Source organism: Ascaphus truei, chromosome 4 (genome assembly GCF_040206685.1).
Source record: "Ascaphus truei isolate aAscTru1 chromosome 4, aAscTru1.hap1, whole genome shotgun sequence".
Classification (NCBI taxonomy): Eukaryota; Metazoa; Chordata; class Amphibia; order Anura; family Ascaphidae; genus Ascaphus; species Ascaphus truei.
Window position 1 is genome coordinate 364,670,960 of NC_134486.1, and position 27,500 is coordinate 364,698,459.

Below are 27,500 nucleotides of genomic sequence, written 5' to 3' on the forward strand. Positions count from 1 at the left end.
ATCCACTGATCCGTGATTAGCGAAGGTTATAATAATACCAACGGGAGCAGAAAATCACATCACAACACTATATAAAATAGCAAATGGAAACCTCATAAGTTACCTATGAATCACAACAAGCTCTTTGTACTGGAACAGTTCTGTTTGCCAACACATAAGAAGCTGCACGCCGGATTATTAGTCAAGCAGAAAGAGCCCTAATCCCCAAAAGGTTTTTTTTTCCCCAGCAAAGAATGGCAGTAAAATTGCTGTATTTACTTAGGCAAAAATGAATTGGCGAAACGTAACTTATGCGATTTCCTTTAAACAAACAGTAAATGTTCATTTGTGGAATGGTGTCAACGGCAAATAAATGCATAGCATAGGATTAATGGCAAATTAATCAAGCATATGCAGGGAAAAAATGTTTTCTTCTGTTGAGAGAGGCTGGAGGATCCATCTTGCTTCCTTGGATCCGGATGCTCAGTAATGTTTTATTATTTATTTATTTATTTTATAAAATATTTTACCAGGAAGTAATACATTGAGAGTTACCTCTCGTTTTCAAGTATGTCCTGGGCACAGAGTAAAACAAATAATACATGGTTACAAGTACAGTTACATAAGTGAACAAGGTATACATTATGTACAAGACATTGCGTGCACAGTTAAAGAAAATATATATTATGGGCGTATGAAACAGTTACAGACCAGATTAAAGTGTGAGACAGCCTTAGATTTGAAAGAACTTAAGCTGGTGGTGGATATGAGAGTCTCTGGTAGGTTGTTCCAGTTTTGGGGTGCACGGAAGGAGAAGGAGGAACGTCCGGATACTTTGTTGAGCCTTGTTGTTTTATGTGCAGTGATATTTCCATTCTACAAAAGAGTGTGCTAAGCAGCCACTGTCCCATGAGTGAGTGCTTACTTTGCAAAGACCGAAAAGTTCTCCTTCTTTAAAATATGATTATTTGCAAAGCAACACTCTAAAGTACAATGTATGCATCAAAGCTCTATGATTTTAACCATTTTTCATAGGGAGTGGTGATGTAATATGATTTAGTATAATATGATTATATAAAAATATGGTTGTCTCTTTTTAGATGTCTAGAAACTATTTTTCAAAACATTCTGCTGTGTAATTCACCAATTACAAGTAGGTTTGTGTCCCCCCCCCCCCCCCCGAAGGTTTATTTATGTTTCTGAATTATTGTATACATTGCTAAGGGCCCTAGAGGCGGTAAAGCCGCTTTCCTGCTCTGGAGAAGAGTTTAGGTTCATTCAAGGGAAGGGGACCAAGATCTTCTCCAGTACAAAAAAACAGTTTCACAGTATATTGAATAAGAGCCTTGTGTAGGTATACACAATAAGCCATAACCATACCAAAAATGATGTTGCATGCATATTCATAGCATATTGAATAGGAGCTTATTCTGCACATGCCATAGGCAACCTGCACGAGTCTTCACTAAGGGGGTAATTCTGTATCTGCTGTAGGGCTGTTCAATGGGGATTTTGAGTCTAACATTTCCCGATATATAATAAGGCCCTAATGGCTCAAATTTGAATGGGAAGATGTCTCCGGTTTCGGTTCAAATTTTGCTCGGCCTTGAAAGCCCATTCCGCAGTGTGACTACCTTCCAAACGGGCTCCAAAGTTGGCATAGTTTGTATTTCAAACCTGCAAATCTGCCCATCATTACTGGTAACACAAACTATGTTCAGTTCTAAACGCCACCTACTGTAAGGGGCATGAACAAAGCAGAGCTGCGTACCAGAGGTGCATTTAAGTGCTGCGTGGTTTACATCATAAACTTATCAGGGGAGACCAAAGGACTTGAACTACAGTAGTAATAATATTTACAAACTTGTAGTAGCACTACATTTCTTTATTCAATCTTACATTTCCACGTAAAAAAAAAATCTAAATAAAATAATTATAGAAAGGGTCTTTCTCGTGCTAATTTGAGAGCATAAATTGTCTGTATCCATTTCGAAAATGAGATCCGAAAAGCTTGGTTGTTGAATGCTTCTTTCTTTCAAGAGGTAGTCGTCGGTCCATGAAGTAGTCTCCTCGCGGGCGTAGTAGAGGTGAACGCTGGGAACCAATGGAATAATTCAGTTTTTTGTAGCTCTCGGTGGATGCTTCTATGAGGGCGCCGTAAACAGAGAAGTGAGATAGAGGTCAAATAGTCTACCGTATATCAGGGGTGCTCAACTCCAGTCCTCAAGCCCCCCTCAACAGGTCAGGTTTTCAGGATATCCCAGCTTGAGCACAGGTGGCTCAATCGCCACTTGTGCTCAAGAAAGGACTGATTGAGCCACCTGTGCTGAAGCTGGGATATCCTGAAAACCTGACCTGTTGGGGGGGGGGGGGGGGGCGGGAGGGGGAGCTTGAGGACTGAGGTTGAGCACCCTGGTCTATATTACTAGAAATTTGGCTGACCAGTTGTGCCAATAACCTGTCGGGTTCTACATTCATGTGTCTTACATTTTCACTTAACAATATTTCCTCACATTATTGGACTGTTGTATATTCTCTTATTTTCTGCATTTTCTTTGTAATGAATCCACATTCCCGTTTCTAATTATGCTGCCTCTTTGTTTATGAAGAGTGCTCTGGTTTAACGGAATGGCCTTTTTCTACCAGAACCAGCAAGGTCATGAATTAATGCGTGTATTTTTTAATGATGCAGTAAATTGGACGGAAACCTCCTGGATCAATTTTAACTGCTTTCCACTGTACAGTATTTGTATGACACAGATTTGCAGCTGCATAAATATTTGTAAAAAAATAAATCCTTTCAGTTGCTAAAATGAGCATGCTGCTTGTTTCGTTTGTCATTTACTCACTAGTTTACAGCAAATAAAAATACCACTTGTGAGCACATTCACGTCTCAGACAGGTTCGCAACCCTGCCTCTCCTCATTATCTTAGCTTACAGTGCTTCCACTGCAGCCAAGGATTCTGGGAAATTACATGCAAATGAGCAAACAGTGTCACCTTTTGCTTCATATTTTAACATGGACCCCTATAAACTTATGTCTACCCTATTACACAGCTTTTCAGCACAGCCTGGGTTAAAGAATTGCATTGCCAGTAAACCCTACTTACAGAGCAGCTGTTTTGACCTTTTGAGTCTCATCAGTGGGTAATATGAAGCTACAGCTTAAAGAGTCGATGGTGTGTGTCCCTTTTTACCCACCATAACTTATTTAATGTGTGGTTGAAACCGCATCCAGCTTCACACTGCAATGCCAGTATAACCGACCTCAATTACACATTGATGTAATTGTACATTCCTGCATTATGATTGTTTTTAAAAGTAATACCCGTAAGGCTCCGATTATACCAGCTCCGGCTGGGCGTGCGCGCAATCCCGTGACATCATCAAAGCGATGCGTCCGAGCGGCATGTGAACTGCAGACAGAGAGGCGTGATGGAGGCTTTCGCCGCGAGCGATTTCGCCCTCATTGGCTGAACCGCTCACGTGACGCGGCCGTCGCCTGCTGGAAACAAAATCCCGGGTCTGTTCTGCCTGCCTGCCGCCCTGAAGTTTGCGTCTGCGCGCGGGGGTATGTAAACATACATTGCATTGTTGCAATTTGTTTTTGAGGCGCACAACGTCGCGCGGTCTGCAGTTTCTGGTATAAGCACGACCTAAGTCACGCAGTAAGATAATTGAGGTCAGCTTGAAAAGCACTGGTTTAGAAAGTTAACTTTTAAAATGGTTGTTCGATACACAATTTTATCTTTCCCTTTATTTTTGTATAATGTAGTGTGATGTTGCATTAAGCCATTAGTGTACGAAAGGAATGTTCCTGCTCCTGGCTTAAAGTGTGTAGGTAATGTGCTCACTGGAAATGGACAGATGTGTAAGTGCAGCTCCCGGGTAAGTTGGGCAGCAGATGTCTGTTCTGCTTCTATTTTTCTGCATGTTTTTCCATTTCTCTCACAATGGCCTTGCTGGAAGTACAGTATCTGAACATTCTGATTAGAAGCCTCCGTGCTTACATATTGCAGCATGTTTGATTACTCATTGCAGTTGCTACAGTAGATGGTGTTTGTTTTAAACATGTAACCCGAGACGTCTTTACCCACTTCAGTATTTTGACTCCATGTAATTTTATTAAATGATAGGGCTACGGAAGGTGAAATGATGCCGCTTATGCAGGGGAGCGCAATCTTTTCCCCTTGCGCCCCCCTGCCGTCTGTCCTGCTCTCCGCGTGCCCTCCCTCCTTATCGTGGTTCCCGGCGTCTGGGCATCATGGCGTCACGTTGCCATAGCAACGCGTCGTCACGACCCCGCGGCGTCATTTGACGTCACATTGCCATGGCTACGCGTCTCCAGATGCCGGCTGAACCACAGTAAGTAACGTGTACAGAGGCCTTCGCCGCTTCCCCAACACTTAATCGAAAGTGCCTTCGGGAAGCGCGCGGGGCCTCTGTAAACCCCGCGCCCCCGCAGTTAATCTCGCGCCCCCCAGTTTGCTCACCGCTGCTCTAATGCAACCATAGCGCCTGAATTCTAGCGGATAATGTTTCGGACAGCCTAGTATCTTTATATCGAGACCTGTTTTCAACCAATCATCTTAACATTTTTCTTACAAACAAGCTGTCCTGTTCAGAATCCCAATCTGATGTTCTTTTTGCTAATTGTACTAAAAAAAACACACACAAAAAAACAGGCCAATACGTTGGAGGAGAGGAAAAATGAATTTTGGGGATTTTTCATTCCGTTGAGTATTTTACCTTGATACATATAGGTGATTATTTTTTAAACTGCCTGTCAGAGATATTTGCACATCTCTTCGATAGTGGCCCGATTGGCACTATCGTAGTTTAATGAACAATCTCCACAGTCTTTGTAAAAGACACATCGTTTACTTTCCCCAGTCTTTCTAATAGTTTGTCTCAACCCCAATAAGTAATAGAAATAATGTCTTGTGACTGGCAGCATATCCATACCAATATGATATGTGTTTTGATAAAGGGATGCTTGGAGAACCACGGTATAGACACTGAATATGCAACTTTGTGGCTAGACCCTGAACATAAGACGCTATAATGCAGGCCTTATTGACCTGTACCATTTAAAAAATGAAAAGTATATATTTTAAAACATTACTCCAATGTGGAATTCACCAACTTAATATTTGAAAAGTACTTACAACATTTTTTTTTATTACTTTACACACACACGCACGTGCGCACACACACACACACACACACTTTCTTTTTTGGGTTGGCACGGCAAACAGGTGATAAAATAATATCACCTATGCTGGTTTATTAGCAGACAACACAAATTGGCACATGGCCCTTTTAAAGAGGCACCCATCCTTCTTCTATTTATTTTGTAATCTGTTTGGAGCAGGGTCTCTCCGGAGCTGAACCTCCCCAGAGGATTTCTATTTAAGTCCCGTAAGAAAAAAACATTCCTGTTTGTTGTGATGGAGTCTGGTGTCCAACCTCTCACTACCCTGCTACAGTACCTTTTTAAACAATATATTTGTGTGTTGTTGCTTTTACAGTTCATGTCATTCATTTCCAGAGGGGTTAGTTACAACATTACCTATCCTACTGAAGGGGTGCTCAACTCCAGTCCTCAAGCCCCTCCAACAGGTCAGGTTTTCAGCATATCCCAGCGTCCGCACTGGTGGCTCAATTTGAGCCTCTGATTGCGTCACCTGTGCTGAAGCAGGGATATCTTAAAAACCTGACCTGTGGGGGCTTGAGGACTGGAGTTGAGCACCCCTGTCCTATTGACCCCCTGTCTCCTTGTATCTGCCACTTTTCCTATCTTTTGTAAAACCTCATACCCCATTTGATTCCTTAACTTTCTTCTATATATCGGATATCCTTATCCCTATCCCAAGTGTTGTTGAATTCCTTCACAGTTCCTTCTCACTGTCACTTTCTATGCAATGTACTTTTCCTCTAGTTCCACATGCAGGAGAAAACAGAGCGGCCAAAAGTGGAGATCAGGAGTATGTTCTTAAAAGAGGACAAATAGCCAACGTTACCTTTTTCTTTCCACAAGCCTTTTGATGTGGACGTTCTGTTTACTGACATATTTCCTGAGATTGTGGGTGCGGGTGTGTGTAATTATACATATGACTATCATGATGGTATTATTCCTTTTGGGGAAGGTCACCTTGTGGTCACAAGGATATGTTTATATCAGGCGGTCATGTTTTAGATAATGCATTTATTTCTATTCTTGTACGTGATACCTGTTCTGCAGTATTTGATAGCATTTACGCAATTTATATACTAAACATTATTTCGCCACATTATTTCGCCTGGCCCAATAATTAAAAGCGAGACGTAGTTTTGATTTCCCCACCTAGCTATTTGGGGTGCGCATATGCCTCTAACATAAATGTTAAGAGGAGTTTTAGTGGTTTAAAAAACTTTTTTAAAGCAGCAGTCCAAGCTGCCATTTTATTTTCCCTTTGTGCAGCAATACAATCCACACAATAAGTAATTAGCGAAGTTGCCGATTGATCTGTTCTCCTGTGATCGATTTTGCGAAGATTCGGCTCGGGGGTTCACTAAATGACCGTCAGTGCAGCAGAAGAGGACCAAAGATGCAAAGTTCTGTGGGGAAGATCATGTGACCAGGCAGTCACTAGATACAATTAGTGCACTGCAAGAGAGAGGGCAGGGCTCAAAAAGAGGTGTGCCAAAGCTTGTTTCAGAAGAGGCAGGGGATGTGCCTTTGTAAATGGTTGCTATTGAAGCAAAAAATGCGTGTTACATTATAATACATTAAAAATTTAATTTCAAAGTTTTTTTAAAAACAAAAAAACCACAATGCAACAAGTATTTTCTTATAGTACAGAACGGATTTATTTAAATTAAAAAAAAAAAAAAAAAAACGTAGGATATTGCTTGGTCTGAAAAAAAGCTGAAATCATCATCTACTGTCCCAAATGAATGTTTGCCCACCAATGTTCTGACTTGCACAACTGACATCACATCATGCCCTATTTCAAAATGCCCAAATCAAACACCATAACATAAATTCAAAACAAATGAACAATACACAATTAAACGAACCCTTTCCCATTTAAAGGGCACTTGTCACTGCTGTCAAAGGGCCCGTTCTCAAGGGGTCCATGGTTCCCTGCTTTATTGTAATCTGGTGCTCCCTTCTGCTCCCTCCCTGTTACTTTAATTTCTGTTCCTCCCCTTTCTCTCCGGTTCTTTCACTTTTCAGCTCTTCCCTGCATTGCTTCTTACCGCTGTGAGGCCTTCTCAACAACAGTTTCTTGGTCAGCTTTGGTGAAAATGGTGAATGGGCATATCAGTAACTCGTGGCAAAACAAGTGCACATATGCCCTTAGTGTTTGGCTTTCAGGTGTTCATTTTAGAGATAACAGTTGTTAAAAATGGCCCTTCTTGGGAGGTTACTACTGCCATTCCCACGCCTTCGGAGGAGGTTCCCGTGGTAACAGCTGATGCCAGGGAAGTAATACATTGGTTAAAATTAAAAGAAGTAAGCATTAGAAATAGGTCAGCACAACATCAACGGTGACTTCATATTTATAGTTTTTGGGAAGATTTCTGCTTTAAAGTTCCCCGTGCTCCTTCACCCCCCCCCCCCCCCCCCCCTTCATATTTTTGTTATTTAGCTAGGAAGCAGGAGGTCTCCACATCTGAACCATGTTCATTTTCTGCTCCTGGGACACTGTGATTCCTGAGAACTTATCCCTGATGGTGCCCCTGGTAACATCCCTCGATGGGTAAACAATATAGAGGTTTAAATCCAGTGCCGCGGGAGATTTAAGAATCATGGGACTACCTGCACACGCCTACAGAGGTAAGTATCTCAGGGGTCACCGCGACCCCAGAGCTGACATTATGAGGTTCAGCTCCCGAGATTCATACCGTACCTATTCAAATAAAGAATCCATGCTGCTCTAGAAGGCAGAAAGGCATACATTTGTGAATATGTCCCAGTGGTATAATGTAACAAGAGTAGAGCTTATTTTCTTTCCCCGTCAAATGAAAGGGACGACGATGATGAAAGTGAAATATAAGCACAAACTCCAACACTAATATGTGCTCTTTCTTTGAGACCTGAATTTTAACCTGAATTGTGCGTCCCGATATGTGGCATAAATATTTTCCATCATTCCTCTAATATTTTGCTAAATTTAGTGAAGAGAAGAAAAAAAATGTCGAGCAGGTTTTAAGTTCAACATTTTGAGAAAAAGAGCATTTGACATTTTTTCACAAGAATGTTGTGCCAGATAAATCGCCTTTAAAGAACAATTCTGAAAGTTAATTAATCAATGTAAAGGTGACTGAAAATAGGGTTTAACCGCAGTTGCAGCCAGCTGTTTAAGAAGGCTATGAAACCTAGCCAGCTGCTTCAATAGGGGTATGAGCAACCGTCAATATAGATATGTATCGCAAAAAAAAATACCACTTGTGAGCACATTCACATGTCTCAGACAGGTCTGCAACCCTGCCTGTCCCCATTATCTGTTAAAGCAGCAGTCCAAGCTGACGATTTCATTTGTTTTGTTTTTGTTTGTTTTTTAAATTACAGTTTTTCCCCCTTTAAATATGTGCATCAATACAATTCACACAATAAGTAATTAGTGAAGTTGCCGATCGATCCGTTCTCCTGTGACCGATCAGTGAAGATTTGGCTCGGGGGTTCACTAAATGGCTGCCAGTGCAGCCGAAGAGGGCCAAAGATGCAAAGTTCTGTGGGGAAGATCATGTGACCAGGCAGTCACTAGATACAATTTGTGCACTGCTAGAGAGAGATCAGGGCTCAAAAAGGGGTGTGCCAGAGCCTGTTTCAGAAGAGGAAGGGGATGTGAATTTGTAAATGGTTGCTATAGAAACAAAAAATGCTTGTTAAATTATAATACATTAAAAATGTAATTCAGAGTTGTTGTGTTTTTTTTATGCTACAAGTATTTTCTCATAGTATAGCACTGATTTATTAAAAAAAAAAAACACATGTAGGATATTGCTTGAACTGCAGCTTTAACATACAGTGCTTCCACTGCAGCCAGGAATTCTGGGAAATGACATGCAAATGAGCACACAGTTATGCACGTCTTTAACCCAGGCTGTGCTGAAAAACTGTGTAATATAGCAGGCATGTGCTAATAGGGGTCCATGTTAAAATGGACAATAAGTAAAAGGTGACACTAAATGCTCATTTGCATGTAATTTCCCAGAATCCATGGCTGCAGTGGAAGAATTGTATACTAAGAGATAATGGGTATAATCATGGTTGCCAACCTGTCTGAGACATGTGAATGTGCTCATAAGTGATATTTTTATTAGCTGTACACCGTATGATGGACAGTGTTTGTCTTTTTTTTTGTTTTTTTTTACCCACCATAATTTAGATAATGTGTACAGTAGGTGTGTATCCAAACTACGATCCTAAAATTCAAAGAAATAAAAGCTTGTGTTTGTTTCTCCAGTAAAACGCTTTTTGAGATAAAGTTATATATCTGTACTTATTACCGCGCGCCTCCCCTTGGAAGTGTGCTGCTGGTAAAAGGATTGGCCTTACATACATGGAAAACAAAAGAACAGATCCTGTGCTCCTACCAAATTGGGCTAAAATATACTAGTGATATGGTTACATTTAGAACCTGCTAAACTGAGTCTACCTTGAGGAGGTTGGCCGGCTTGAATCATGATCAAAAGATGCAACCACATGACTCCTTTGTTACACAGACTTAGCTTCTAAATGTAAACCTGTCACTAGTATATTTTAGCCCAAATTGGTAGGAGCGCAGGATCAGTTCTTTTGAGAATATATATAATATGTGTAGCTGTTTGTTTTTTGAATACAATTACCTTTTGGATTACTCCTTGCTGTATGCTGTCTCCTTTATTGGTTTTTGGACTGGTAACTATAACTATACTGTGTGTTTTCCTATGGGACTAGCATCTGCCTTATGTTGTACACCAGTGTGCTGACTGTCTCTGCGTTACTGTGTGTGTGTGTGTGTGTGTGTGTGTGTGTGTGTGTGTGTGTGTGTGTGTGTGTGTGTGTGTGTGTGTGTGTGTGTGTGTGTGTGTGTTTGTTTAGCCCTGGTAAGAAATTGGGCTATATGTCTTTCCTCCTACTGGTATAAGTCCTGCTAAGGGCAGGCTGCCAGTAGTTATCATGGGTTTCCCCCGCTTCAAGGCCTGGCCTGAGTGGTGGAGGTAGGCCACCTGACTCTGTGTCTAAGGCAAGAGACATAGGGGAGGGGCCTGCCAAAGTCATAAAGGGCGGTGCACAGTCAATTTAGTGTGTGTGTTCCAGCAGAAGGAGTGTGTCAGCTCAGAGAGCAGAGTTGGAGAGTTATGTATTACATTTGGAGGAGCTCAGGCAGGCCCTGAGTAGAGCTGATAGACCTGTGGTGGACCAGTGCCCCTCACCCTGCTTAGGGGGTGAGGGAAGAACTAGCCCCACCCTGAGTGCCTGTGACTTGGGGTGGTGGCAGGGGAACAAAGAGCCCCAGACAGCCCATCCTGAAGGGGTACAGTCTGGAGAGAGAAGACCTGTTGTACCTGATACTGCTGTGTGCTGTGTGCTGCTGCGGATAATGAAGAGCTGCTGCTACTTGTTTTATAAGAGACTGTGTGAGACTGAAATCTCTCGCCCCATCGAGGGGTTCTCTTGAAGGATTTCACCCTACCCTGATGGGGCTTGCCAGCAATGGAGGTGTTGCACCACTAGAACCAGATGAAGGCATGTACCCCAGAAACCTGTCCCTGTTGTCCCCCATACCATCGCGGGAGACTCAGGTCCTCCTGTTCCTCACAGGTATGCACCACCAAGACACATGTAGCCAGACCTTAGCACACCCTAGGGGGTTCGATCTGCGACCGGGGGGGGGGGGGGTCTGAGGGTTACATTTGGAGGCGAGCTGCTGAGATCTAGAAACAGGACAGGTTTACAGCGAAGCAGAGCTGAAAGTGTTAGGTACATCTTCCATGCAAGTGCTGTAGAAAGTAGGGCGCAATTGCACATCAGGGGTAGTCAGGAGAGTATGTCCTCTCGCACAGTACGCCCTGGGTGCCCTAAGAGGGTGTTGTAAGAAGGGTGTGAGGCTATAGCTGTTCTAGTCCTTTGAGGCAGATAGTGTATGGCAACTGGGGGGGTTAGCCTGTTAACTAGTCCAGGGATCATGGCCCAGGGTCTGCACTATGTGTGGTCAAAAGTAGGAGACGCCCGTACTTAGGGAGATGCCCGGTACACTAGCCAGCACCCACATAAACCACACCACAGAGTAATTGCAGGAGCCGTCAGCGAGTGCGGTGTACCAAGAAAGAGTTCTGCCTAGCCTGGGGTATGCCATACATCATATCAGTGGGTAAAAGCAGTCAGAGAGCATGCAGAGAGTATCAGAGAGTATCCGTGAGAACAGTCAGTGTCTAGGAACGAGTTATACACTAGACACTGAGCGTAGCGCTGTTGTACATTTGGAGGGCTCACTAAAGATGGCGGCCGCCAATACATGTGCTCTGCGGAGCATGAAGGAGTTAAAGATGGCGACAGCAGCGTCATTCACGGCCCAGCAGCTAGCAGCTGTTTCAAAATGGGAGTCCCGCCAAGCCTGGATCGTGCACATGCCGTGTGCAAGCAAGCTGCAAGAGAAATGTGGCGAGATGCAGGGGTTTGGCGCCAAACCCAGATCCCCTGCAGAAGGAGCAGAGCGGCGCGAAAGCCAAAGATACACCCACTTGTGCAGTGACTGGCCGACAGAAGAAGCCACGTCACGCTGAGCGAGAGTGTGCCCCTCCTCTTGTTTCCACCAGAGGGAGGGGGCACTGCAAGAGCCAATCTGAATCATCCTCTCCAGCAGAAGGAGGGACAGGAAGTGAGAGCGAGGAACTTCACTTCTGTCTGATAATTGAAGAGAGAGGAGCTAAGAGCGAACTGAACTGTTCAACCCCCGCGTCAAATATGTCTGACTTAAATATGACACCCTTTCAGTTTCTAGGAGGCTTCCTGGTTGTGGAGGTTGATGGCCGAGAGTATCTCCGGTGCCTGTGCGTACACTGCAGGACACCCAGACCGGCCCCAGCACGACAGCACGATGCCCTCAATGTGGCACGTTCTATCTATGGCCTGTCGAGCCATGGCCTATGTTGAAGACGCCACGAAGTGCCTCGCCAGGAACCCTAACGGAGGCGGCAGAGAAGGTGCCCTGGTTCCATGTATCACCGCTGAGGTGGGGACCGAGGCCCAGCCAACCGGAGCAACAAAAGATGCCCCGGCGGAGAAAAGCGCGACCGCAGTGGAGGTACCGGAGCGGGCCCGTTTCGTACCAATACCCACTGGCTGTGCGGCAAAAGACCCAGGTGACTCCCTAGCGGAGGAACCGGCAAAGTCGTCTTCGGAGGAAGGAGATGGCCTATCATCGGTGGCGATGCGCCTACCGGCGAACCACCCCAGCTGTAATAAAGATGGCGGTCCACTTACCAGAGAGGGGGAGCAGACGAGTCCGGACACCCCCCGACGGCGAGCGCTGGTGCGGCCTGAGCCGCGTAGAAGTCCCCCCATGGTGGCGACTCCAGTGCAGCGGAAATGGGATCCGAGACGGCTCCGGAGGAACCAAAGATCACCAGCCGGCAGCGAAGCGGTAAGGAGACACCCCCATCCCCTTACTCCTGCCAGGCGAAGACGGAACCTGCAGAGGGCGAGAGAGAGAGGCTTGAGTCCTACCTGCCCGTCCGCGACCTGGATGGTCCACCACCGCCCCTTCCGGTGCGAGACCACGGAGCGGATGGAGATTCCGCAGCCACCAGCGATGACGTCACTTCCGGGTCCGGCTGGCAAAGAGGCCTGGGAGCGTTGTTCTCAGAGAGGAGAGTGGCCATGGCAGCCGCGCTTGCAGCACTAAAGGCCAAAGGCGTTACACGAGGAGCACGAAGTGCGCCGGAGAGGGCAAGTCGAAAGATGCCCACTGGTCGCGGCATTGCCCGACTTATAGACACTATACCGGACATTGCCGATGCCCCAGTCACAACCCCTAGCGCCATTGCCCCGGCCACTGCCCCTGCCCCGTCACGAGTCAAGACACCGGGCCCTAGCGGGGATAAGTTAACTAAGAATCCCAAGTACTCTACAGATTGGAGGGATTGGGAACTCAGTGATGAAGGGTCGGATGGGGAGATACCTTATGCAAGTGTTATTCATGTACCTAATCCTGTGCCTTTTTCTCCTGTACATAGAGGTAGGGCCCGAGGGTCCCATACTACTGCAGAAGCGGGTCCTGTGGGCAAGGTGGTACAGAAGATTAACCCCACAATTTACACAGATGATACAAGAGGTAGACGCATGGGCTCGCACTCTACTGAGGCGGCCACGTCAGGTGTGTCCTCACAAGTGGAATCAGATACAGGTACCAGTGTAGGGTCAGGGTATGAGCACCAAGATAAGTGGTGGGCACCTCTGTTCACCGGGTACCACAAAGGAATGGACCGTACGCGGTTCTTGCTCATAAAGAATAATATAGTTGACCATTGGTGGGCTATAAGTGCCTTTTCTCCCCAGGAGGTGGCCGATGAATTAGAAAAGAGATACATGGAGATTGAGCAGAAGATCATGAGTCCCAAGGGCCCCGCCATTTTGTATGATGTTGCCCCAGAGGAGCCTGAGTTTTGGGTACTGCCAAGCAGGGCAGGTGACCGGAAACTAACCAAACAAAGCCGAGCAGATAGAGCCATAGTGGATAGGTATAGACAGTCTCATGGCTGAGTTCCCCTATGTGCCTGGGCCTATTATGCAGGAAATAGAGGAGCAGAGAGATACCTGGCTCCGGGAAGCAGTTATGGAGTACCTTCGAACTAGGTTCGGTAGGGCGGCTTATCACAATGAGGACAAGGTCTGTGATGTTATACGGGCCTGGAGCATTGGGAGGAGCATCTACATGCATAGTATAGTGTATCGGCCGGAGTATGGGTCGGTACAGCCCTATTATGTAAAGGTTACTGATCACAATGGGCGGGAAGTTCGTAAGCCTGACATGCGTCATTATTATTAGTTAGGTTCTCCATGTTGGGAGTTACCGTCATGTTTTATCGCCATCTGGGTGGAACCTTCTGAGGTATAGACACTAATAAATTTGTGTTTGTTTTCCAGATTGTTCACCTGCAGGATTGTGCTGCTAAATTTAGGTCCAAGTGGGGACCATTAAGGGAGAGTGTAGCCCTGGTAAGAAATTGGGCTATATGTCTTTCCTCCTACTGGTGTAAGTCGTGCTAAGGGCAGGCTGCCAGTAATTATCATGGGTTTCCCCCGCTTCAAGGCCTGGCCTGAATGGTCGAGGTAGGCCACCTGACTCTGTGTCTAAGGCAAGAGACATAGGGGAGGGGCCTGCCAAAGTCATAAAGGGCAGTGCACAGTCAATTTAGTGTGTGTGTTCCAGCAGAAGGAGTGTGTCAGTTCAGAGCGCAGAGTTGGAGAGTTATGCATTACATTTGGAGGAGCTCAGGCAGGCCCTGAGTAGAGCTGATAGACCTGCGGTGGACCAGTGCCCCTCACACTGCTTAGGGGGTGAGGGAAGAGCTAGCCCCACCCTGAGTGCCTGTGACTTAGGGTGGTGGCAGGGGAAAAAAGAGCCCCAGACAGCCCATCCTGAAGGGGTACAGTCTGGAGAGAGAAGACCTGTTGTACCTGATACTGCTGTGTGCTGTGTGCTGCTGCGGATAATAAAGAACTGCTGCTACTTGTTTTATAAGAGACTGTGTGAGACTGAAATCTCTTGCCCCATCGAGGGGTTCTCTGGAAGGATTTCACCCTACCCTGATGGGGCTTGCCAGAGATGGAGGCGTTGCACCACTAGAACCAGATGAAGGCATGTACCCCAGAAACCTGTCTCTGTTGTCCCCCATACCATCGCGGGAGACTCAGGCCCTCCTGTTCCTCACAGGTATGCACCACCAAGACACATGTAGCCAGACCTTAGCACACCCTAGGGGGCCCGATCTGCGACCGGGGTGGGGGGGGGGGCTGAGGGATATGTATATATATATATATATATATATATATATATATATATATATATATATATATATATATATATATGTAGCCAGGTCACCCTTTGCCCCCTTCGACCTCCCTTGGAGCCTCCGTGGCCACGAGCGATGGCGGGTACTGCCGGAGGCCAGCGGCAGACCCGACGGCCATTCCGGAGGGTGGGGGCCGAGGAGGGAGCAGCACGTCTCTCCCTGCAGGTTGCCGGGGACGCGATTGGGCCGTTGCTACGGACGCGGTCGCGTCGCTAAGGTCCCGGCGGCGCGGTAAGCCTGGCGCCGCCATTGTTCTGCGCATTGCGCATGCGCAGGAGACAGCTAGCGCGAGAGGCCCCCGAACAGCTCGCGCATGTGCAGAAGTAGGTAGGGAATACAGCCAGCCTTTAGAGAGTCGCGTGAGAGTAGGGATAGACAGGGAGATGTTGTGGCGGCCATTAGGGGTTAGTGCAGGCACAGGGAAGGTGCGCACGCGGCCCCAATGTAAGTACAGCCTCCACGGGACTACAACTCCCATGAGGCTTAGGGCCAAGCACACCAGGTGCGTCAGTGTGGCCAATGAGGGCCAAGGATCTGCAGAGGGAGCAAGTGGATACATTTGGCGGGCTGGCAGCTACGTTAGTCAGTCAGAGTCAGGAGCCCAAGGAAAGAGGTAGGGTGCAGGAGTCAGGGACTCCCTGCACTAGGCCAGCGGCCCTAAGGCCCAAGTTAGTCCTGATTTCCCCACCAGGTTAGTGAGTGTTGCCAGGGATAGCCTCAGGTTAGGGACCCTGTCACTCATGGTAGTTAGAGCTGGGGAATAGGAAGGGATAAGGGGGCTGGTGTTAGTCTGCAGAGCGTTGCGCGTAGTATGAGGCAACTGGGGGGTTTATAGCAGTAACCAATCCGGGGAGCCATGGCCCAGGGCCCGTGCTACGAGTAGGGTGGGTGCAGGGACCTACCTGCATAGGATAGGCACCCCGCATGCCCTAGGAGTTTCCCCTTAAGCCCCTTAAGGATGCTGTACTCTAGGGACGGCCTATAGTGCAGTGTGTCACGTTGCTATATCGTCAGATAGGGACTCTGCGGATGCTGCGGTTCCAGTGACGGAGTTCGGACCCATGTTGGGGTCCACAGAGAATATCGCCAGGATAGGATCAGACGGATTCATCGCACGTCTGACCCTTTGTGAAGCGTTGCTGATCCGAGCACGGAGGTATCTACAGTTCTAAGTGCACCAACGGGCCCTTAGTGTAACTGTGACTGCGCAGTCACCCACGTTCTCTCTGCAAGAGTGCGGGACATTGGGTGGGGTTCTGTGGACACTGGGTGGGATCACCTGGTGTTGGGGAAGCGTCCTGCAGGATGTCGCAGTAAGTGTCTCCTCTAGAGAGGGACACCGTTTAAGTTGGTATTATGATGTCATGATGTGTTATATTCTGTACCTAAAGTAAATAGTATTAGTTATTATACCCCACTGTGTATGTGATTATTGTGTTGTCCTGCGAGGAACCACTCCCCCTCTGGTGGGAGCCATCGCAGGTGGAGGCGCTGCACCTATTGTAAGTGGTTGTCCATAGTATTGTAATTGCCCCAGGTTCCCCGTGGCGGAAGCTCAGCCCTCCTGTGAGCCAACAGGTAATGCACCACACACCTGGTAACACGTATGTTTCTCCGCTCCCACAGTATAATCTGCGATCGGGGGGGGGGAAACCCGTTACATATATATATACAGTGTTCGACAAATCACCCAAAAATCTACTCGCCCAACCAAAAAATCTACTCGCCACCTAGTCCCGCCCCCGCCCCTAACCCCGCCCTAGTCCCGCCCCAACCCCGCTTTAAAATAAAATATATAAATAAAATACATTTAATAAATTCCTAGTCAGAACATTCGTTTTTGACATAAATGAATTTATTGTATTACATTATACTACAATTAGTCCTTTTTACGTGTGTGTGTAAATGTCGGATCTAGAAATAGAAGCCAGGTGTGAATGACTAGTTTCCGGAACCCCTTAACCAGTGTCTGGAAGTCCCCACTTCACAATATCTAAAGCAGCAATCCCGCCTGGGATCTTACCTGATCCGCAGTCCCTCAATGTCCAGGTACCTCATTCCCGCAATGTTATACATTGGAGGGGATGTGTTCCCTACCTGTCTTCTGGGTTAGAGGGGATTCCGATGTCTTCCGTGTGAAGCTTGAGTCAGAGCTGGAATAAAGCAGTATAGGTTATTTCGGTGTAGTATAGGGCAGTTAAGATATATAGGGTAAATAAGAGATCCAGAGTGTGAGAGAGAGAGACACAGAGAGACAGAGAGAGAGAGACACAGAGAGACAGAGAGAAAGACACAGAGAGAGAGAGGGGGGGAGAGGGAAGAGAGAGGAAGAGAGGGAGACAGGGAGGGGGAGAGAGGGAGGGGGAGAGAGAGACACACACACACACAGAGAGAGAGAGAGAGAGAGAGAGAGAGAGAGAGACACACACACACAGAGAGAGAGACACACACACACAGAGAGAGAGGGATACACAGAGACACACACACACACAGAGAGAGAGATATGAGAGAAAGAGAGATATGAGACACACAGCGAAAGAGAGACACACAGAGAAAGAGAGACACACAGAGAAAGAGAGACACACAGAGAAAGAGAGACACACAGAGAAAGAGAGACACACAGAGAAAGAGAGGCACACAGAGAAAGAGAGACACACAGAGAAAGAGAGACACAGAACGGGAGAGACACAGAGAGAACACACACAGAGAATGAGAGACAAAGACAGAGAGAGTGCGGCAGAGAAAGGGCGGCGGCGACAGGGAAAGGGCGAGGGCGACAGGGAAAGGGCGAGGGCGACAGGGAGAGGGCGAGGGCGACAGGGAAAGGGTGACAGGGAAAGGGTGAGGGTGACACAGGGAGAGGGTGACACGGAGAGGGTGACACACACTCACTCACACAAACACTCACAGACACAAACACTCACAGACACAAACACTCACAGACACAAACACTCACAGACACATACACTCACAGACACATACACTCACATACACATACACTCACAGACACATACACTCACAGACACATACACTCACAGACACATACACTCACAGACACATACACTCACAGACACATACACTCACAGACACAAACACTCACAGACACATACACTCACAGACACACACATACACTCAGACACACACTCACAGACACACACACTCACTCACACAAACACTCACAGACACATACACTCACAGACACATACACACACAGACACATACACTCACAGACACATACACTCACACAGGCAGACACACACTCACAGACACTCACAGGCACACATACACACACACACACACACACACACACACACACACCAAGAAATGGAGCCGGGAGTCACACTCACCAGAGGTATGTGGGTATCTTGGGCCTGGGGGGCGACATCAAGGTCTGCGGGTGACATTGGGGGGCCTGCGGGGGACATTGGGGGGCCTGCGGGGGACATCGTGCGACATTGGGGGGCTTGCGGGGAACATCGGGCGACATTGGGGGGCCTGCGGGGGAAATGGAGTGCATGTGGGGGCCTGCGGGGGAAATCGGGCGACATTGGGGGGCCTGCGGAGGAACTGGAGTGCACGTGGGGGCCTGCGGGGGACATTGGGAGACATTGGGGGGCCTGCAGGGAACATCGGGCGACATTGGGGGGCTTGCGGGGGAAATCGGGGGTATGTGGGGGCCTGCGGGGGACATCGGGCGACATTGGGGGGCTGCGGGGGGAATGGAGTGCACGTGGGGGCCTGCGGGGGACATCGGGGGGACCTGCGGGGGAAATGGAGTGCACGTGGGGGCCTGCGGGGAACATCGGGGGGCCTGCGGGGGAAATTGACATCCGCACGGCCACACCAACTTCCCGATGGGAAACGTGGCCGGACGGTGACGCGCTGGATCCAGCAGCGAACTTTGCTTGCGCGTGCGCACGCGCACTACCCGTGTGCATACTGTACAGAGCTGTCAGCCTGCAGCATTAACCTGCCCGCGCGGGATCCAAAGGAGCGTGGGACGGAGGGGAAGCGCTTCCCTTGCTCCTCCCGCCCCTGGCAGGGGGCAGAGGGGGAGGGGGAGAGAGAGGCTGACCCAGAGCTGGCAGAGGGAGGGGGGAGAGAGAGGCTGACCCAGAGCTGCCAGCCGGCCCTCTTCCCCCGTCAGACCAATCAGGGAGAGGAATTATTTATTTATTTAAAAAAAAAAATTGAACATTTTGGCGCGAGCAGAGGAATTAATAGAGCCGCAGCAACGGCTCGCCAGCGGCCTAAATCCACCCGCCGCGGGCGAGTAGTTATAATGAATTGTCGAACACTGTATATATACTGTATATATAATATATTACTTGTACTTTTTTCTTTAATGAACCTGATTTGATGTTTTGCACCAAGAAGTCCTGAAAGTTTCCAAAATATGTGCTCTGAAAGCCACTGGTCTTCCCTTGACCTTACTATGGGTATAGGCAGCATCCTAATAGGCTCTGGTTTTCATGGAGTGTACTGGACCTCCGTGTTTGAGTATGTGGCACTGCTGCTTTAACACTGAGTGCTATTCTGAACTACAGTATATGTCTAGACACAATGAATTTTCATTGATCACTTGCTGCACTGCAGCATTCCTAACCTAACCAGACCTCAGCTGGAAAGACAATAAAGCTTATTCTGCTGCTCAGAAATACGGGTATCCTCCTCAGTACTTCTGTTTATTTTAATACTAAGAACTCTATTTCATGTAGCGCTTTTCTTCCAATGGGACTGAAAACGCTTCACAATTACAGTATAGTGCGCAGTACGCAGCTCACAGGAATTGTTACAGACACAGTCCCTGCCCAGATTAGTTTACAATCTATGATTTTGGTGCCTGAGGGACAGGAAGATAAAGGGACCTGCCTAAGATCACAAGGAGTTGAGCAGACCGGTTCCCCTGATTCACACTCGGTGCCATTGTTTATAGAGTCAGTGTCTTTACTCCCTGAGCCTCTCCTTGTCCCTATTTTACTCGTCAATCTTATGAGATTTTGGAAGTTAAAAAATTCAGGAACTCAAGCATGTAATTTCTCAGGATAGGTGGTCTGCAATATCTACTTCAGATACAGTAATTAACAAAGGGACCTTACAGGCACATTGCGTGTGTCAAACTGAAAAATACAATTTTCCTGTGAAATGGTTATTGGAGGCATTTCTAGCCTTTATGTTTTTTTTATTTACCATACATGTGTCAGAAAGTAATGTGTGGGGTGCTTACATATAGCATAAGTTAGTTTAGAAATGTACATATTCTTATAATGTGTGTTTGTATAACTCCTCCTAACTACTATGTCTGGTGCACACACTTTTTTTTCTTCCTTTAAACAATCAAGTAATCTGAATTAACTGGTAAACCCATCAACAGTATATCAAATGTGAGTACATGATCACTATGGTATTTAGCCCCTCTGAGCTATCCAGACATGCCAACTCTTCAGTCCTTGGTTTTTTTTCTAGTCAAAAAAAAGTACACATGCCTTGCACCACTTGTGTGAAAATGGCATATACTGTAATTGTCTATCGGGGGGAGGGGTGGGCGCGGGGGGTGGGCATTCTGTCCTCTGTGGCAGGATCCCACCAAAACTGCCACCAGCATAAATCTGAATAGAAGAAGAATAGGTTAGACACTCACATATTGTATAATATAAAGGTCAACTCAGAACATTTATTGGTGAAACGAGACCAAGTGCACAACGTTTTAGGGTATAAACAGCCCCTTCGTCAGGGAGAACGTTGGCGTGGGAACACTTACACAGGTTGGAACATGTTTATTCTGAGCAATTTCTGTCTTTACTGTAGTCGATCGTTTTTTTTATCACTTTATTTTCTTTCATCTGCCATAACCTTCTCATAACCAGTAGCTCTGAACATGGTACCGGTATATGGTTACATGTACTGTAGTATGCGTAGCTGTAACATATGCTAAAAGTTTGCCAGTACAGTATATGTAAAACAAAAGTTGCAAATAAAAAGGACAGAGGGGAGGATTCACTACTCTCTCGTTGCTGAATTGAACGGCAGTAACGTGATCACTCTGGGATTGTGGCTATTCGAGTTCAGTAAATCTCTTGTAATGTAGAAAAGTAAGTGCTGAAAACAGAAAGGAAACAAACTTTGCTTGAAATCATGCTTCACTCACACACAGTTCATTGGTTTTGGCAATGTTCAGTCTTCTAAAAAAAAACATTTGAAATTGTTCCTATCCTAATCTAAATTGGACATTACTTTTGGCCAGATTTTTACATATTCTTTTAAAGTACAATACTGGGTGTCACCAATTGTTTTGATGGGGGGGTGCCCTACCATACAAAGTCATGATTGCAGCAGTCAACACTTGACTTGACACACAATATCTGCGCGTTGGACATACCCTGTATTAATCTATTCGTGTTGGTCTCACCAGGGAGTCGCCCAGCGCTGTGCCGCGCTATTTGCAGCAGATTCTGCAATACCCCTTTAGCATTGGAGGATTTTAGGAATCATGAGTTGGAAAATGATTTGCTGCCTTTTATTGATGATAATCTTATGAAAAGTTAAAAATTAAAGTTGGAAATGATGGTCTGGGAGATCGCACATGGCAAGCAATCTCCGGATTACACATTTATATATTTTACTTTAATTCTGTCAAAAATAGTCTATAGTCTAGTACACTATAGTCTATACACTGAAGCATACGGCTAGATACTACACTTTACTACCTTCAGTAAGAGAAAAGTTTATAATAGCTGAATGTTAAACTTCTTCTTTTTTTTTTTTCTTCTAGTATGCAAGTCACATTTTCTTTGTGGGTGCGTCAGAATAAACTTCTTTCTTCATAACATTTTGACCTACACCTAAATTCAACTTCGGTAAGTCAAACTTTATTTTTTGTTGGTTTCCTTGAAATATAATAACCTGTACTTGGTAATCAGTGCAATTCCACGAGACAGAGCAGGGACAGAAGAATCCCTGGAACCTAAAAATGTAATCCTTGTGCCTGTGTGGTGGCACAGTGCTGGCTGTACTGTGTCACCGCTTACCCACCATGTGGAAGTGCTGTGTCGGCCACCCTTCCCGCTTCTTTACCAAACTATGGCTCTTAACCATTCTGCCTGGCTTCGAAGTATATATAGCTCAACCCCATTATAGCACAATCCGCTACAACGCGAATCCGCTTATAACGCGGTCTGAGCGTGGCTTCCGAGATTTGAAAACCTCTATTTTGGGAGGACTTACCGTCATCTTGATCTCTCTCCTCACTTCATAGTGCTGTGTCCACGTGCTCTCCTCTATGCAGCTGTCACATGACACAACACACTTTTTTAAAACATTCAATGCTAATGGACACACACACCTACACCATGTGGGAATTGAACATTAATACAAGTTATGTGTGACACGACAGACCCTATAAATATATTTATTCTTTACAGCACAGTGCTGTAAATGTTAAGTTTGTTTCTAGAGTCTATGACATCACACAGTCCCTGTGGTTTAGGTACGGAATTGAGCTAGCATATGAAAGATTCTGGGTTTGATTCCTGTATGATATGGTATAATTTATAAATTATACAATATAATAAAAATAAAGAAATAATTTATAAATTATTATTTAAATTTTTTTTATAATTTATAAATTATACCATATCATACAGGACTCAAACCCAGGACCTTTCATATGCTAACTCAATTCTGTACCTCTACACCACGCACATCTTTGTAAGTACAGTGCCTGGTTTGGTGGTTACTATGTGGCTATGGGTAGCTTTATTCCTGTCCCCCAGCTTACATGTACCCTAAAAGAAAATGTAGGATGTTTTGTTGGACTTCTGTTGTACCTGCATTATTGTTCTCTACAAAGATATGTTTACAGATTTAACCGTGATATTTACAATACATAATAGATCCCTTGCTTATAAAGGTTGGCTAACAAGTGCGAAAGTAAGGATTTGTCATCTGCAAAAGGGAACAGCAGTACTGTTCTGGTGGTCACTGTATTCTCTAAATAAGAGCTGCTCAGTATGGAAAGGTTGTAAGGGTATCACTTCGTCACAGAGTTTTAATTTTCTTTAAAGCTTCTTTGAATAGATGTAAGGATTTTGTGAGATGACTTAATATAGAAAAATTACTGAGTTGGATTTTAATTTTAAACTCTTTTGATACAAGTGATCATATTTTATATAGCCACATCATTTGAAAGAAATAATATTCAAGAACAAAAATAGCGACCAGTAGCATAAAGGATACAGAACAAGATTAAGACGTTTACTTATTTTATTAACATTTGTCACTTGAAAAATCTTCCTTACATCAAGGGAAGTTGCACTTAACCACTTGGTAATATTATGTCAACAAACACACTGTTCAAATTAGTATCACTTGTGTTGTGATCTAAAAAGGGATTTTGAGAAAATCCTTGTACTGACATAACTGAACAAAATGTGGGTGTAGAGGGTGATCATAATTTGTTTATCTTTAACGGAGACAGGAAATTTATTTTCTGCCGTGCATTGCGTCAATTTCATTGTCCTTCCTGTATACAGTAGCTTGGCAACCTTTGAGACATTCTTTTTAAAATGAACAAACATTGCAATCTACGTACATGTGGTATATCCTGAGACCTTTCAGCTACAGTACTTGTTGTAGTCTTGCCAACTATGGATAAAAAACAGCTTATTGGTCAAGCTTCTGAAAAGGGGCGGTTCCAACTCAAAATGCAAACATTTCCTCATACTTAACCAAATCCGCATGTACTATTTTGAACTTTATTTTTATTTATTTTTACTTGCAAATGCAAACATTTTTATTGTCCATTTTGCTCCTTTGAGAGAGCATACTGTTAAAATTGAAATCAGAGCCACCTTATTACTGGTGCCATATTTATTGTTGGTCAGTCGTGACAGAACACAAGTCCATTTTATACATGCCACCTTTTCACTTTTGTGGAGGCGCAAGGCAGCTGCAGGTGTACTGGCAGCCATCTTACACAGTTACATAGTAGGTGACGGTTGAAAAAAAAGACATAGGTCCAAGTTCCACCTATGCTAAATGTAGATGACAGATACTTATCCTATATTTGTATTTACAGTATTTTGATTCAGAGGAAGGCAAACAAAAAAACACCCAGTGAAAGATCATCCAATGATATCTCATAAGGGGAAAACTAAATTCCTTCCTGACTCCAATATTATCAGATTAATCCCTGGATCAACATCCTTCCCATGTATACTTATTTGGTATATACCTGTATACCTTTCCATTTTAAAAAGATGTCCAACCTTTTTTTTTTTTGAAGATATCTATTGTATCTGCCATCACAGTCTCCATGGGTAATGAATTTCACATTTTAACTGCCTTTACTGTAAAGAACCCTTTCCTTTGTTGCTGGTGAAATCCCCTTCCTCCAACCGTAAGGACCCCGTCCTTTTCCATGAAAGATTCATCTATTTTTTTCCCCCCCATTTTAATTTGCAAGTCACCTGTTTATTCTTGTTTCCCAAATTCGTAACTTTACATGTATCTGTATTAAACATCATCTGCCCTTTTCATGTCCAAGTTTCCAGTCTATCTAAGTCCCCTGGAGAGAAATTACAACTTGCTCGAATTTTACTACTGTACCTTTCACACTTTAGTGTCGGCAAAGATGTCAACTTTATTATCTAAGCCAACCTCAAGGTCATTAATAAATAAGTTAAAAAGCAACGGTCCCAGTACCGATCCTCGAGGTACTCCACTCACAACTTTAGTCCAACCTGAAAAGTTCTCATTTACGACAACTCTCTGCTGTCTGTCCTTCAACCAGTTTTCAATCCAGGTGCAAATATTTTTACCTAGTCCAATTTCTTTATTTTGTACACTAACCTCTGTTTTGGCACAGTATCAAAAGCCTTGGCAAAATCTAAGACCACTGCATTACCCTGGTCTAAATTCCTAATTGCTTCCTCAAAGAAACTCATAAGGTTAGTTTGGCACAACCTGTCCTTCATAAATCCATGCTGACTACTGATAATTTTGTTCCCTATTATGTATTCCTGAATATTATCCCATGCTAAACCTTCAGGTAGTTTCCCCACTATTGATGTTAGGCTTACCGGTCTTTGGTTACCCAGTTGTGAACAAGCTCCTTTTTAAAATATTGGCACCACGTCTGCTTTATGCCAATCTTATATCATATCTGCCAATGAACCGTAGGTCAGCAGTGTAGTGTGAGGAAGCCCCCCTCTCTTCTTTTAACAGTGCCCACATAAAACATACAAATAACGACAGACTCGGTCTGGAAGTACAAAACCCCTCCCTTCATCCTCTCACCCCTCCCTTCATCCTCTCCACCCCCCTCCCTTCATCCTCTTGCCCCCCCTTCATCCTCTTGCCTCCCTCCCTTCATCTCACCCCCTCCCTTCATCCTCTCTCACCCCCCTCCTGTCATTATCACCCCCACAGAACAGCCAGAGAAAACACACACACACACACACACACACACACACACACAGACACACACACCAGGACAAAACAGAACAAATACACACAGAACACAGCCTCAACTCTGCTACATGCTTTTCCTCCGTTCTTTGGCCCCACCCCAAGGATCCTGCCACTTCCTCCTGATTGGCTGCATTACACAGCAGCAGTCAATTCGAATGGAGGAAGCTGCCCAGCCCCCTAGGAGCAGCAGCCCAACTCTCTCCCTGCTCTGGGAAATCCTGCGATTGGTTACTAAGTCCAGAGAGGTAATACTGAACACATACATGTGTCCCCGCCCGCACACATACATGTCCGGTATTATCTCTCATTTTTTACCGGACAGAGTAACCAAATACCGGGCTGTCCGGTTCAATACCGTACACCTGACAACCCAAAGTAGGAATAGAGAAGTAAAGTTCTTATTACAGGAAAGAGTCATTACATAATGTATATTATTGGGGTTTAATTAAAGTACCTTTTTGCCTATGGATTTACCGTGCTCCCTTTCTGCTTTCTGCTGTTCATTTATTTTTTTTAGAAATTCATGTAAACAAAATAAAGGGAATAAAATAAGCAGAATGGCATTACGCTCCTAGTATGAAATAACCTGCCTAGAATCTCAAAGATAGATCTAGTGCAACCACAGTGAGGCTGAGATTATACCAAGTGCTGCAGGGCGGCAGCGCTATTCTGTGGCATCACCCTGCGCTGCCGCCGAGCAGCATCTTGATTATGCCAGGGGGAGAGAGCAGAGGAGGCTTGGAGGCGTGGCTGAGGTGTGGCCGCGAGCCTCATTGGCTGAACCGCTCACGTGACACGGCCGTCGCAAGATAAAAACAAAATCCTCTGCCTCTTCCCCAGCCGTTCGCTTTGCAGTACGGTCGCGGTGCGACCGTCGCCAGCAGTATGAGCAGTTACATGCGACGCCGCGCGTTTTTGTGGGTTGAATCACTGCTTAAAAATCACACATTTAGAGTCAATCATGTTGAATGCATGTTATAAAAAAGTAGTTGTAAGTAACGTGGTTTTGTTGTGGCTGATAACTGTTTTTTTTTTTATTAGTTTGGTTATGCCATTGTGACGCAGTACATTGTTAGTTGGAGCTTTTGTTCTACTACAGGGCCAGTTGCATTGAAAATGGATATAGGCTTTAATGCCACCCTATACTCCAATAAGTCTATCATTTCAATGTTTTCATGTAAGGTATGTATGTATATCTTTATATAGCGCCATTCATGTACAGTACATTGCGCTTCACAGCAGTAATAACGTGATAATCATCTGTAGCCATGGCTGGTCCAGGGCTATATTTTCTGCCCCCAGGCACGTAAGTCCTGATAGCTACAGGCACTGTCAGGCTACCCCTCCCCCCCCCCCCCCTCATGCAACCTCCTTGAGTGGCAGGAGGGGAGGCGTGGTCGGTGAGTTAACCAATCTGGCATTATAGTCATTCCAGGTCTCCCCCTCCAGGGGTTGAGACATGCAGCCCAGTTCTCCCCCTCATGGGGTAGAGGAGTGGAGCTCTGAGTCTCTCCCGGCCGGGAGAGAGAGACAGGCCTTCAGCTCCTCTTGGGGTTGATTGCCTCCCCAAGATCTGAATATAGCACAAGGCCTCAAGACTGCTAGAAGGCCAGTACCATCCAGAGGTCTGGGACCCATCCTAAAAGATGACGCATGTGCTGTAATATCAACTGCAGTGGCTGCCTCAATAAATAATCTTTTTTATATACCCCTGCCTAAGTAACAGTCTATTGGGTAGGGGTATGCGAGAAGTCTGTCATGGTGGGGACTCTCTCCAGGAACCCTGGAGCCTGCTGTGACTGGAGGCGCTGACACCACGAGAAGAACCTGAGGGATCACCAAAAGCCTGTTCTGTTTCCCCCCTACCATCGCGGAAGCTCATCTCTCCTGGACCCCAACAGGTATTTAGCACCATGACACCTGTAGCAGTAGCAAGATCTCCCAGAGGAGGGGGGGGTGTGAAGCAGCGTTACACATATATATATAACAAATAATACAA

General features: G+C 45.6%; 1 long non-coding RNA gene across 2 annotated transcripts in view; it reads left to right on the top strand.

Annotated features, from left to right (window-relative positions):
* LOC142493781 (uncharacterized) overlaps positions 1–27,500 on the top strand; it is a 188,840-nt gene that overhangs the window by 74,644 nt on the left and 86,696 nt on the right. Inside the window, exons 2-3 of one of the 2 annotated variants that reach the window (XR_012801209.1) lie at positions 21,804–21,888; positions 27,280–27,402. This is a non-coding gene — a long non-coding RNA (uncharacterized LOC142493781). Of the gene's footprint in view, positions 1–21,803; positions 21,889–27,279; positions 27,403–27,500 lie in introns of those variants that run through there. The other variant, XR_012801208.1, reaches the window with a different exon arrangement.